The following is a 13,719-nucleotide window of genomic DNA, read 5'->3' as shown; positions in this document are numbered from 1 at the left end:
GGGCCACGTTGGGGTACTTGCATGTTGGGGTACTGGCACGTTGGGGTACTGGCATATTGGAAGCAAAATTTCTTTGAAAATGGCATAATAAACGTTTACATGTAGAATATTTTTTACCAGTGTGTGTGTCAAGCTCAACGGGTTTTGGTGATTGTTAAGACCTGCAAAAATCAGCGTCCTTTTTTATTTTTAGGCAATGAGTTGCCCTGATTGGTATTTTTTGTAAAAGTGTACATACACATCATCGCTCGTTGTACTCATTGCACAATGTTACTTTTATTGTCCAAAGGGGCAATCAAAAATGAATAAAACAAAATGGAAACGTACATACGTTGGATCGGTGTGAAGCCAGTGAACAATTTGAGTGGTGGAAACTAAAAGAATATTCATAAATGACTTAGTTATCACACTTAGAATGAGTGTACATTTTTTGTACAAAATACCGTATGTGGGGTATTTTTTTTTTATGCCTCAAGGACTAGGTGGCGCTGCATATATAACTGAATGTCATAGAGATAACTTCAGGCCTTGACGATAAACATACATGTCAAGTTTGGGATTTTTTGGAGTATGTACCGGGGAGTTATCAAGCATATCCTTTTTCATTGCGAAACACAAATTTTGATGCCCCACCCTCATCATATAGTATTTCGAAAAGTCAAAATTTTTCCCCCTGTCGTTGGCTCAGGTCTTGACATGGTCCAGGCCAAGTCTTAACTCAGTCGGATGAAACGTGTAGGAGAAGTGGGCAAAAGTCTGCCCCCTGTGAATGTGCAAAAATCGTCAAAAATCGGACATTCCAAAAATTCGTAGCTCACTTCCTGTTCATTTTAGCATATGGGTACAAGAGACTTTTTTGTAGGTCTTGGGCTCCCTCATACACCTAAAAATATTCGTCGTTCTTGCTTAAACGTACAACCGGGGCTGCTTCGTTAAAAATGTCTAGGGGGCGCTATTGAGTCATTTTTGTAAAAATAGCACAATCAATAATAAAATATTGCTCATTTTACCTGGCCAGATGTGTGTGCCAAGTTTCATGAGTTTCTGTGCATGTTTAGACCCTCAAAACGGGCGTTGTTTTCTTGGCGAACAGCGCTTAGCCACGCCCACAGCAATTTGCGAAAACTCACAAACTTCGTGTTGTGACATCATGAAGGCCGAAACCCTCATCTGAGCAAATATGAGGTAGGTCCAGTTAACGTGTTTGGAGAAAAACGTAGAAGAAAATTCGTAAGAAAAAAAATTGCCACTAGGTGGCGCTATCAGTTAGATGAAATGTAAGTTAGTAGATGTCTTTAGAGCTGGACTCTCATCAAATGTGTGAAATTTTGAGAAGATAGGATCATCTCGGTCAAGTTAATGCAGCTTTTATTGTCACGAAAAATCTTCAGACTTTGCGTCACCGTAGCGGCCACGCCCTTTGGCGAAAAGTTACAATATTGGGTGTGGGGCATTATCAATATCTTAAGGCTTTTCTGACCAATTTTCAACTGGATCCCTTCAACGAGCTCAGCACAGTAGCTATAAACGTAAAGTATGACATTTATTGTCACCACTAGGTGGCGCTATATGTATAACTGAATTTTATCATATAGATGTTTTCAGGCCGTGACTATTACATTGCCTGAGAAGTTTGAGATTTTTTGGAGCTTGTACATGGGAGTTATTCAGCATTTGCTCTTTCTGGACAAATGAAATTTTAAAGGCAATATTTGATGCCCCGCCCCCGTCATATAGTATTTCGAAAAGGCAAGATTTTTTGCCTAGTTGTTCTCTGAGGTCTTGAGATGATAAATGCCAAGTTTAAAGTCAATGGGATGAAAAATGTTTGCATAGGGGGAAAAAGCATGACCACAGTGAATATGCCAAAATAGGCCAAAATTGGACATTAAAAAATTCATAGCTCACTTCCTGTACATTTTAGCTACATGGTCCCAATAGACTTTTTTGTGCGTCTCGGGGTGCTACACGTGCCTGCCAATTTTCGTTGCTCTAGCTCAAACGTGCCGGGCTTGGTTTTTATTTTTCTACGCTAGGGGGCGCTATAGAGTCGCGTTGTTATAACGACTTCATAATATCAAATTTTTCGCCGGACCTGAGGAGTGTGCAAAGTTCGGTGAGTTTTCGTGAATATTTAGGTACCCAAAATCGCGATTGTTTGCGGAGAATAAAGAAGAAGAAGAAGAAGAAGAAGAAGAAGAAGAAGAAGAATTTTTACAAAAACAATAAGGACCTCGCAGCGGTCGCTGCTCGGGCCCTAACTAGAGCTGCGAGCAGCTATAAAGGGCCCTCGCAGCCCGGGCCACGTTGGGGTCCTTGCACGTTGGGGTACTTGCACGTTAGGGTACTGGCACGTTGGGATACTGGCATATTGGAAGCAAAATTTCTTTGAAAATGGCATAATAAACGTTTACATGTAGAATATTTTTTTTGCCAGTGTGTGTCAAGCTCAACGGGTTTTGGTGATCGTTAAGACCTGCAAAAATCAGCGTCCTTTTTTATTTTTAGGCAATGAGTTTCCCTGATTGGTATTTTTTGTAAAAGTGGATATAGACGTCATCGCTCGTTGTACTCATTGCACAATGTTACTTTTATTGTCCAAAGGGGCAATCAAAAATTAATAAAACAAAATGGAAACGTACATACGTTTGGATCGGTGTGAAGCCAGTGAACAATTTGAGGGGTGGAAACTAAAAGAATATTCATAAATGACTTAGTTATCACACTTAGAATGAGTTTACATTTTTTGTACAAAATACCATATGTGTGTTTTTTTTTAATATGAGCCTCAAGGGCTATATAGCGCTGTATTTATAACTGAATGTTGTCATAGGGATACCTTCAGGCCTTGATTATAAGCATACATGTAGAGTTTGGGATTTTTTTTGGAGCATGTACCGTGGAGTTATTAAGCATATCCTTCATTCACGATATTGCTTTTAATATCCACAGAGGCTATCAAAAATAAATAAAAATATATATATGTTTGGATAAGTCTGATGCCAGTGAACATTTTGAGTGGTGGAAACTAAAAGAATATTCATAAATGACTTTGTTATCACACTTAGAATGAGTTTACATTTTTTGTACAAAATACCGTATGTGGGGTATTTTTTTTTTATGCCTCATGGGCTAGGTGGCGCTGCATATATAACTGAATGTTGTCATAGATATAGCTTCAGGCCTTGACGATAAACATACATGTCAAGTTTGGGATTTTTTGGAGCATGTACCGGGGAGTTATTAAGCATAAACTTTTTCAGTGCGAAACACAAATTTTGATGCCCCGCCTTCATCATATAGTATTTAGAAAGGTCAAGATTTTTCCCCCTGTCGTTGGCTCGGGTCTTGACATGGTCCAGGTCAAGTCTTAACTCAGTCAGATGAAACGTGTGGGAGAAGTGGGCAAAAGTCTGCCCCCTGTGAATGTGCAAAAATCGTCAAAAATGGGACATTCAAAAATTCGTAGCTCACTTCCTGTTCATTTTAGCATATGGATCCAAGAGACTTTTTTGTAGGTCTTGGGCTCCCTCAAACACCTAAAAATTTTCGTAGATCTTGCTGAAACGTACAACCGGGGCTGCTTCGTTAAAAATATCTAGGGGGCGCTATTGAGTCATTTTTGTAAAAATAGCACAATCAACTATAAAATATTGCTCATTTTACCAGGCCAGATGTGTGTGCCAAGTTTCATGAGTTTCTGTGCATGTTTAGACCCTCAAAACTGGCGTTGTTTTCTTGGCGAACAGCGCTTAGCCACACCCACAACAATTCGCGAAAACTCACAAACTTCGTGTTGTGACATCATGAAGGCCGAAACCCTCATCTGAGCAAATATGAGGTAGGTCCAGTTAACGTGTTTGGAGAAAAACGTAGAAGAAAATTTGTAAGAAAAAAAATTGCCACTAGGTGGCGCTATCAGTTAGATGAAATATAAGTCAGTAGATGTCTTTAGGGCTGGACTCTCATCAAATGTGTGAAATTTTGAGAAGATAGGATCATCTCGGTCAAGTTAATGCAGCTTTTATTTTCACGAAAAATCTTCAGATTTTGCGTCACCGTAGCGGCCACGCCCTTTGGCAAAAAGTTACAATATTCGGTGTGGGACATGATTAACATCTTAAGGCTTTTCTGACCAATTTTCAAATGGATCCCTTCAACGAGCTCAGCACAGTAGCTAAAAACGTAAAGTATGACATTTATTGTAACCATTAGGTGGCGCTATATGTATAACTGAATTTTATCATATATATGTTTTCAGGCCGTGACTATTACATTGCCTGAGAAGTTTGAGATTTGTTGGAGCTTGAACATGGGAGTTATTAAGCATTTGCTCTTTCTGGACAAATGAAATTTTAAAGGCAATATTTGTTGCTCCGCCCCCGTCATATAGTATTTCGAAAAGGCAAGATTTTTTGCCCAGTTGTTCTCTTAGGTCTTGAGATCATAAATGCCAAGTTTGAAGTCAATTGGATGAAAAATGTTTGCAAAGGGGGAAAAAGCATGACCACAGTGAATGTGCCAAAATAGGCCAAAATTGGACATTAAAAAATTCATAGCTCACTTCCTGTACATTTTAGCTACATGGTCCCAATAGACTTTTTTGTGCGTCTCTGGGTGCTACACGTGCCTGCCAATTTTCGTTGCTCTAGCTCAAACGTGCCGGGTTTGGTTTTTATTTTTCTACGCTAGGGGGCGCTATAGAGTCGCGTTGTTATAACGACTTCATAATATCAAATTTTTCGCCGGACCTGAGGAGTGTGCAAAGTTCGGTGAGTTTTCGTGAATATTTATGTACCCAAAATCGCGATTGTTTGCGGAGAATAAAGAAGAAGAAGATGAAGAAGAAGAAGAAGAAGAAGAATAACTAGAGCTGCGAGCAGCTATAAAGGGCCCTCGCAGCCCGGGCCACGTTGGGGTACTTGCACGTTGGGGAACTTGCACATTGGGATACTGGCACATTGGAAGCAGAATTTCTTTGAAAATGTCATGATAAACATGTGGACTTTTTTTTTTTTTTTGCCAGGTGTGATGAGTGTGTCAAGCTCAATGGGTTTTGGTGATTGTTAAGATCTGCAAAAATCAGCGTCTTTTTTTTATTTTTAGGCAATGAGTTGCTCTGATTGGTATTTTTCGTAAAAGTATATATACACACATCATCGCTCGTACTCATTGCACAATGTTGCTTTTATTGTCCATTGAGGCGATAAAATAAATAAATAAAACTAAATAAAAAATACGTATGTTTGGATCGGTCTGATACCAGTGAACATATTGAGTGGTGGAAAGTAAAAGAATATTCATAAATGACTTAGTTATCACACTTACAATGAGTTTACAATTTTTGCAAAAATACCGTAAGTGAGGCATTTTTTTTTATGCCTCAAGGACTAGGTGGCGCTGTATTTATAACTGAATTTTGTCATAGAGATACCTTCAGGCCTTGACTCTAAATATACATTTCAAATATGGGATTTTTTGGAGCATGTACCTGGGAGTTATTAAGCATAGCCTTCATTCACCATATTGCTTTTAATGTCCATAGAGGCTATCAAAAATACATAAAACTAAATAACAAAAATATGTATGTTTGGTTAGGTCTGATGCCAGTGAATATTTTGAGTGGTGGAAGGTAAAAGAATATTCCTAAATGACTTAGTTATCACACTTAGAATGAGTTTACATTTTTTGTACAAAATACCGTAAGTGGGGTATTTTTTTTTCATGCCTCAAGGGCTAGGTGGCGCTGCATATATAACTGAATGTTGTCATAGAGATACCTTCAGGCCTTGACGATAAACATACATGTCAAGTTTGGGATTTTTTGGAGCATGTATCGGGGAGTTATTAAGCATATCCTTTTTCAGTGCGAAACACAAATTTTGATGCCCCGCCCTCATCATATAGTATTTCCAAAAGTCAAGATTTTTCCGTCTGTTGTTGGCTCAGGTCTTGGCATGGTCCAGGTCAAGTCATAAGTCAGTCGGATAAAACGTGTAGGAGAAGTGGGCAAAAGTATGCCCTCTGAAAATGTGCAAAAATCGTCAAAAATGGGACATTCAAAAATTCGTAGCTCACTTCCTGTTCATTTTAGCATATGGGTACAAGAGACTTTTTTGTAGGTCTTGGGCTCCCTCATACACCTAAAAATATTCGTCGTTCTTGCTTAAACGTACAACCGGGGCTGCTTTGTTAAAAACTTCTCGGGAGCGCTATTGAGTCATTTTTGTAAAAATAGCACAATCAACAATAAAATATTGCTCATTTTACCAGGCCAGATGTGTGTGCCAAGTTTCATGAGTTTCTGTGCATGTTTAGACCATCAAAACTGGCGTTGTTTTCTTGGCGAACAGCGCTTAGCCACGCCCACAGCAATTCGCGAAAACTCACAAACTTCGTGTTGTGACACCGTGAAGGCCGAAACCCTCATCTGAGCAAATATGAGGTAGGTCCAGTTAACGTGTTTGGAGAAAAACGTAGAAGAAAATTCGTAAGAAAAAAAAATTGCCACTAGGTGGCGCTATCAGTTAGATGAAAACACAAAATTTGATGCTCCGCCCTCATCATATAGTATTCCGAAAAGTCAAGATTTTTCCCACTGTCGTTGGCTCAGGTCTTGACATGGTCCAGGTCAAGTCTGAAGTCAGTCGGATGAAACGTGTAGGAGAAGTGGGCAAAAGTATGCTCCCTGTAAATGTGCTAAAATCGTAAAAAATGGGACATTCAAAAATTCGTAGCTCGCTTCCTGTTCATTTTAGCACATGGGTCTAAGAGACTTTTTTGTAGGTCTTGGGCTCCCTCATACACCTAAAAATTTCCAAAGATATTGCTTAAACGTACAAGCGGGAGTGCTTAGTTAAACATTTCTAGGGGGCGCTATTGAGTCATTTTTGTAAGAATAGCACAATACATGATAAAATATTATTCATTTTACCAGGCCAGATGTGTGTGCCAAGTTTCATGAGTGTCTGTGCAGGTTTAGACCCTCAAAATCGGCGTTGTTTTCTTGGCGAACAGTGCTTAGCCACGCCCACAGCGTTTCGCGAAAACTCACAAACTTCGTGTTGTGACATTATGAAGGTCAAAACCCTCTTCTCAACAAATATGAGGTAGGTCCAGTTAACGTGTTTGGAGAAAAAGGTAGAAGAAAATTCGTAAGAAAAAAAATTGCCTCTAGGTGGCGCTATAAGTAAGATGAAATATAAGTTCATAGATGCGTTAAGGGCTGGACTCTCATCAAATGTGTGAAATTTTGAGAAGATTGGACCATCTGGGTCAAGTTAAAGCAGCTTTTATTCTCACGAAAAATTATCAGACTTTGCGGCACCGTAACGGCCACGCCCTTTGGCGAAAAGTTACAATATTCGGTGTGGGGCATGATCAACATCTTAAGGCGTTTCTGACTAATTTTCAACTGGATCCCTTCAACGAGCTCGGCACAGTAGCTAAAAACGTAAAGTGTGACATTTATTATTACCACTAGGTGGCGCTATATATATAACCGAATTTTATCGTATATGTTTTCAGGCCATGACTATTAAGTTGCATGAGAAGTTTGAGATTTTTTGGACCTTGTACATGGAAGTTAACAAGCATTTTGTCTTTCTGGACAAATGAAATTTTAAAGGCAATTTTTGATGCCCCGCCCACGTCATATAGTATTTCGAAAAGTCAAGATTTTTTGCCCAGTTGTTGTCTCAGGTCTTGAGATGATACATGGCAAGTTTGAAGTCAATTGGATGAAAAATGTTTGCAAAACGGGAAAAAGCATGACCACAGTGAATGTGCCAAAATGGGCCAAAATTGGACATTCAAAAATTCATAGCTCACTCCCTGTACATTTTAGGAAATGGCTTCCACTGACTTTTTTGTGCGTCTCGGGGTGCTACACGTGCCTGCCAATTCGCTGCTCGGGCCCTAATAATAATTTTTACAAAAACAATAGGGAACTCGCAGCGGCCGCTGCTCGGGCCCTAATAATATTTTTTACAAAAACAATAGGGACCTCGCAGCGGTCGCTGCTCGGGCCCTAATAATAATTCTTACAAAAACAAGAGGGACCTCGCAGCAGTCGCTGCTCGGGCCCTAATAATAATAATAATTTTTACAAAAACAATAGGGACCTCGCAGCGGTCGCTGCTCGGGCCCTAAGTAGTTACGCCTGGGTTTCTCGCACCACTGCCCACACAGAGTGGAGGCCATCTTGGCCAATTGATTAGCTGTGCCAGGTAGAGATAGACCGATGTGCTTTTTTCAGGGCCGATACCGATACCGATTATCGGTAGTCAAGGAGGCAGATAACCGATATTTGAAGCCGATATTCATTTGCAGTAAAAGTTAAAATGTTGGCACCAAATTTTTGAATAATGCAAACCCTAACCGTTCTTTACAATGGATCTCGCACTGCACTTTTCATTTTACATCCTTCCATCTGCAATAAGACGTTGGTGGCGGGGGGGAGTTAAATGTGGGGGCCAACGTGACATTAACTTTTATAGCATTTGGGATACTTGTAGTTTTATTCTATAAATGTTATATTTTTATATTTTGAAGTAATAGGAGGAACCCTGTCATTCAAAATGTGCATCAGCTGTGGCATTACTTACTACAGCCAAAAAAAAATAAAAAATCCATGAGAAAAACTATTCATCCCTGAACACCATACAGTTCTTGCAGACCTTATTATTACCATATAGACAGTATTGATAAGCTTAGGATCTTAAATCGAGAACAGCAATATCATGCTACTCCTCTCTACAAGAGAACTGTCAAAAGACACTTCATCATGTAGTTTACTGCCACTTAGGATGCCCCAATCAACGCAGAAAAAGGTAGAGTAAAATAACTTGGTTATAATAATAGTAAGAATAACTTGGTTAAACAGACATTGTTGCGGTGGACCGCTGCCACTTTCTGCTGTTTAATGTGTTTTACACACGTGTGTGTATATGGGCACACTATTCTCTCACTACTGTACTGTACTGTATCACTTAATGGCACAGATTTACTTGTCTAAATAATAACTGGGCTGCAACATTGCTAATTCACATTAACAAGCACTATCTTAGCTGTCCACATGAATAGTTACTAACACACGAGAAAGTTATACAACACACCAAACATGAGCTCATTATTCAAAGTATGATGCACGTAACGAAATTACATCACTGAACATTAATTGCAGCCGACTACGGCCGTAGATGTTACATATTAGTGGCATCCATTGAGAGGATAATGTCTAACATACGGAAGAGAACACGTTCGTGTATTAAACGGTGTTTGAGACACTTAATTTGTTACGGAGCGGACTTTAACGAGGTGCACAACGAGCTGTCAATCAAATCGACGTCGAAGCTTAAGGCACACAATGGCAAACCAGTGCAACAAATAAACACAATATAAAGTAACTAAACGCTATTTAGTGTCACTGTGGCATCTAACTGCATAATAACCGCTATGCAACAAGTAGTGGACGTGACCCAGAATGCAATGTGTGCGTCACGAGAGGTAAAAATAATGATGTTACTCTACTCTTAACATGGAACTAGAAGACAATATAATAATGACAACTGTTAATATTTGGAACCTTTCTAACAAACATTGTTTACTTAATTAAGTGAAAATGTGGGTGATTCCCTCCCCGAGTAGTTCAAGTAGCGAATTAGCTACTGGATGTTAGCATACATGCTAAGCTGAACACACCACTGTTAGCTAGGGGGGATTCAATGCAAGGTAATGCAGCTCCATTCATATAGTGCATTTAATACACAACAAAATTCAATGTGTTTAGCTAATCATGGTGAAAAGTTCGGCGGAGTCTCTTCTCTTTTAACTTACCTTCGAAGCATGTGTCTCGCGTTGTGTCCGTGGGTGCGTGTGTGACCGGCTACTGTGACACACGGCATACACTACTGATTGGTTCTGGCTCTTGCACGGCTAACCAATCAAATGCTGCTATGGGCGTTACGTTGCTGGAGTTGGACTCCATAACAGACAGAGACGCTCTGGGCTGCATTCGAAGCGAAAAGACGGAGTTTTAAATGGATCGCTTATATCGGCCGTCAGATTAATAAAACAGGCCGATACCGATATGTACCAATATGTCAAATATCGGCCCATCTCTAGCCAGGTATTGACCTGATTTCAACAGAAAGTGACCTAAAAATGACCCGATTTTTACAGGAAGTGACTTAATTTCAACAGGAAGTGACCTAATTTCAAACGGAAGTGATTCATAACTGTCCTAAAATCAACAGGAAGTGATCTAATATCAACAGGAAGTGACCCGGCTTCAACAGGAAGTGACCTGTTTTCAACAGGAAGTGACCTGAAATCAACAGGAAGTGAGCATGCTGGTGCTAAGTCAGCATGTTAATGCTAAGTTAGCATGCTAATGCTGTTAACTTAGCATGCTAATGCTAAGTTAGCATGCTAATGCTAATGTTAGCTTAGCATGCTAATGCTAATGTTAGCTTAGCATGCTATTGCTAATGTTAGCATGCTAATGCTAATGTTGGCTTATTATGCTAATGCTAATGTTAGCATGCTAATGCTACTGTTAGCTTCGCATGCCAATGCTAAGTTAGCAGGCTAATGCTAAGTTAGCACACTAATGCTAATGTTAGCTTAGCATGCTAATGCTAAGTTAACATGCTAATGTAGGAAGTGACCTGATTTCCACAGGAAGTGACCCAGAAAGGACCAGTGCATTCGGCTTTCCACCTTGCAAGAGTCAGCAAAATTTCCGCGGGAATTTTTCTAGTTACAATTCACGTACACAACCGTATATCTCCCTCTGCATTTCCCACGCACCACCTTTTCACATTTTGCACAGGCATCGATAGAGCGATTTTTAGAACACTTCTTCCGAACTTGGCACTGCCTTCTTCTCTCTGGGACTGTCGCTGAAAGCAAGGCAGGAGCGGGTGCGGACACGGGTGCAGAAACCGGCAGCGGGGGGGAGAGAGTCCTCTGTGCGCGCATGTGGTCTGCGCATGAGAGTGAAGTTGCGCCGGGACATTTTTGGATCAATCAATTTTTTGTACAACACCCAGGCATTGACAACTGCCATGTCAAGCATGTTGTAAAAAAACTGCTCGCGGCCATCTTCGTGAAGCTGCCTTCACTGAATATTTATGCAGCATCTGACCCAGCACATCACCTTTGTGTGGTTGTAATAAACATCAGGCTCAAGCTTGGCTTTGGGGCCGCTCCGTGAACCAGCTGATGTATGTGCAGTACTCAGAATGTACACGTTTTTTCGCCGTTTGCACTGAGAAATGTTCAGGTTGCAGTGGTTGTTTTTTAGCACTTTCGTGGTGAATAGCGGCTTTTGAGCATGCACACATGGTGGCAGCTCTCTTCGGGCTTTGTTCATTGTTCCAACAATACTACCGGTAGTTTTTTTTCACCTGCAAAGCCCGGGCAAGCTGGAGAGAGGTGAAAAAATTATCACTGGTGATATTTCTCCCCTTTCCTGTAAATGGCTCTATCAGCTTCAGCACCACGCTCTCCCCATGCACCTGTGGGAATTTTTGCACCTTTGATTTTAATAAATTATTTGCGCTTTTCCAAGTTATGTGAAGTTGTTGTTCAATGATATATAATAAATATAATTTAAATGTTAAAAAATGAAACATCATGGCCATTTTAGTTTAGTTAGGATTCTTTTTTCTCCCTCCATTTTGTATGGGTAGTGTGGTGTGCATCAAGATGTTTTCAATGAAAAAAGTGTGCCGTGGCTCAAAAACGGTTGAGAAACACTGCTTTAAAAAATTCAGGGGGAAAAAGTAGCCTTTCACACACAATGGGGCTCCCTGCAGCAAGACGGAAAAGAAGAAAACAGAGAATAACTAAAATAACTAGACTAAGCAATTTCTGAAGAAGCGTGGGATGCTTAAAGCCGAATGCTAATAGCTGAATGCTAAGCTACTGCACTGCCAATCTATCCACTGACCCACAGAATACTTGGTGGCATCATTGAAGTGTAGAGAAATGGAAGCAGCGAATGTGTCATTGAACGAATGCATTCAAAAAAATGTATGTTAAATGAATAAAGAAAGATAAATTGGTTGTAAATTACAAATGAGAAATTATGGATGAATTATAAATGAAAAGACGAAAGTTTTAGCTTTAACTAAAAAAAAAAAAAAAAGAATTATGTCTGACAGTGTATCTATATTGAAAAGTGACATATGATGCTGAAAAATGGGGGCCATGTGTTCAATCACTTCAATGAAATTATAGAATGCATTATGCAATATGGATTAATTTTGAAGCAATAGTTTGTCAAATGACATTTAACGAAATAGATGTTAACTTGTTGTATTATGACGAAACTGAGGAAAAAAAAAAAAAAGAAGTTGCTCCATCCGAGGTTTGAACCAGCGAACCATTCGTCGGGCTGTCTTTGCTATTCACCTGGCTCCAGCGCTTAACTCCGTGAGCCACCGGACCTGTGAGCTGCAGAGTGAATTGGCATATTTGTAATTTAAAGTGTCACCTGACGCTGAAAGCCATCAGCGCTGATTTGGGACACATGTGTTTGATCATGTCAGTATAACGCATTTCCTGGTATGATCGTCAGTTGGTATACTTAATATCCGTTTATGTAATTGCCACGGACATATGTGCAATGTACAGTCGGCAGTGGGCTTTGAACCTGCGACCTCCTGCATACTGTACATGCACTCTCCCAACTGCGCCACTGAGCAGTATCAGAAAGCCAGTCAATATGGTCTGTTGTATGTATGGAAGTGGGCGTGGAAAATGGGACTTAGAAAAAATTCAGTGTCAGTCCCATTAAAACTGAATGGGGAAAAGTAGATCTTTAACATTAAATTATGCGAGTACTGTAAGTAATATGAAGTCAAACGATAAATACCCCGAAAGGCGTGAATTTTGTCAGCAAGTTGAAATTTGAACGGTGTAAATCGGAAGTATAATGTAGGAGTAGTTTGATTGCAAAAAGTGTTGAGAATAAAATGCTATAATAATAAGTATAATAATAATAACTAGACTAAGCAATTTCTGAAGAAATTGCGAGGGATGCTGAAAGCCGAATGCTAATAGCTGAATGCTAAGCTGACTGCTAATAGCAGAATGCTATTGTTATCATTGAAGTGTGAAATGTAATTGAGAGATGTCTTGCTGAACCAGAATGCATTAAATAAAACGTATGTTAAATTAATAAAGAAAGATACATTGGCTGTAAATTACATATGAGAAATTATGAATGAATTATAAATGAAAAGACTGAAGTTTAAATTCAACCAGTCTGAGACTGGTATCAAACCCTCACCTCCTGTTTACTGTACAATGAGCTACTGCACTGCCAATCTATCCACTGACCCACAGAAGACTTGGTAGCATCGTTGAAGTGTTGTGAAATGGAAGCAGCGAATGTGTCATTGAGCGAACATTCAAAAAAATGTATGTTAAATGAATAAAGAAAGATAAATTGGTTGTAAATTACAAATGAGAAATTATGGATGAATTATAAATGAAAAGACGAAAGTTTTAGCTTTAACTAAAAAATAAAAAGAAGTATGTCTTACAGTGTATCTATATTGAAAAGTGACATATGATGCTGAATAATGGGGGACATGTGTTCAATCACTTCAATGAAATTATAGAATGCATTATGCAATATGGATTAATTTAGAAGAAATGGTTTGTCAAATGACATTTAACGAAATAGATGTCAACTTGTTGTATTAT

General features: G+C 39.4%; 1 protein-coding gene across 15 annotated transcripts in view; it reads right to left on the bottom strand.

Annotated features, from left to right (window-relative positions):
• The window catches only part of aprt (adenine phosphoribosyltransferase), a 131,710-nt gene that overhangs the window by 83,716 nt on the left and 34,275 nt on the right, over positions 1-13,719 (bottom strand). The gene's annotated exons all lie outside the window — the stretch shown is intronic.

Source organism: Festucalex cinctus, chromosome 14 (assembly GCF_051991245.1).
Source record: "Festucalex cinctus isolate MCC-2025b chromosome 14, RoL_Fcin_1.0, whole genome shotgun sequence".
NCBI lineage: Eukaryota > Metazoa > Chordata > Actinopteri > Syngnathiformes > Syngnathidae > Festucalex > Festucalex cinctus.
The sequence above is the reverse complement of the archived record's forward strand: the minus strand, read 5'-3'. Positions and strand labels throughout refer to the sequence as shown.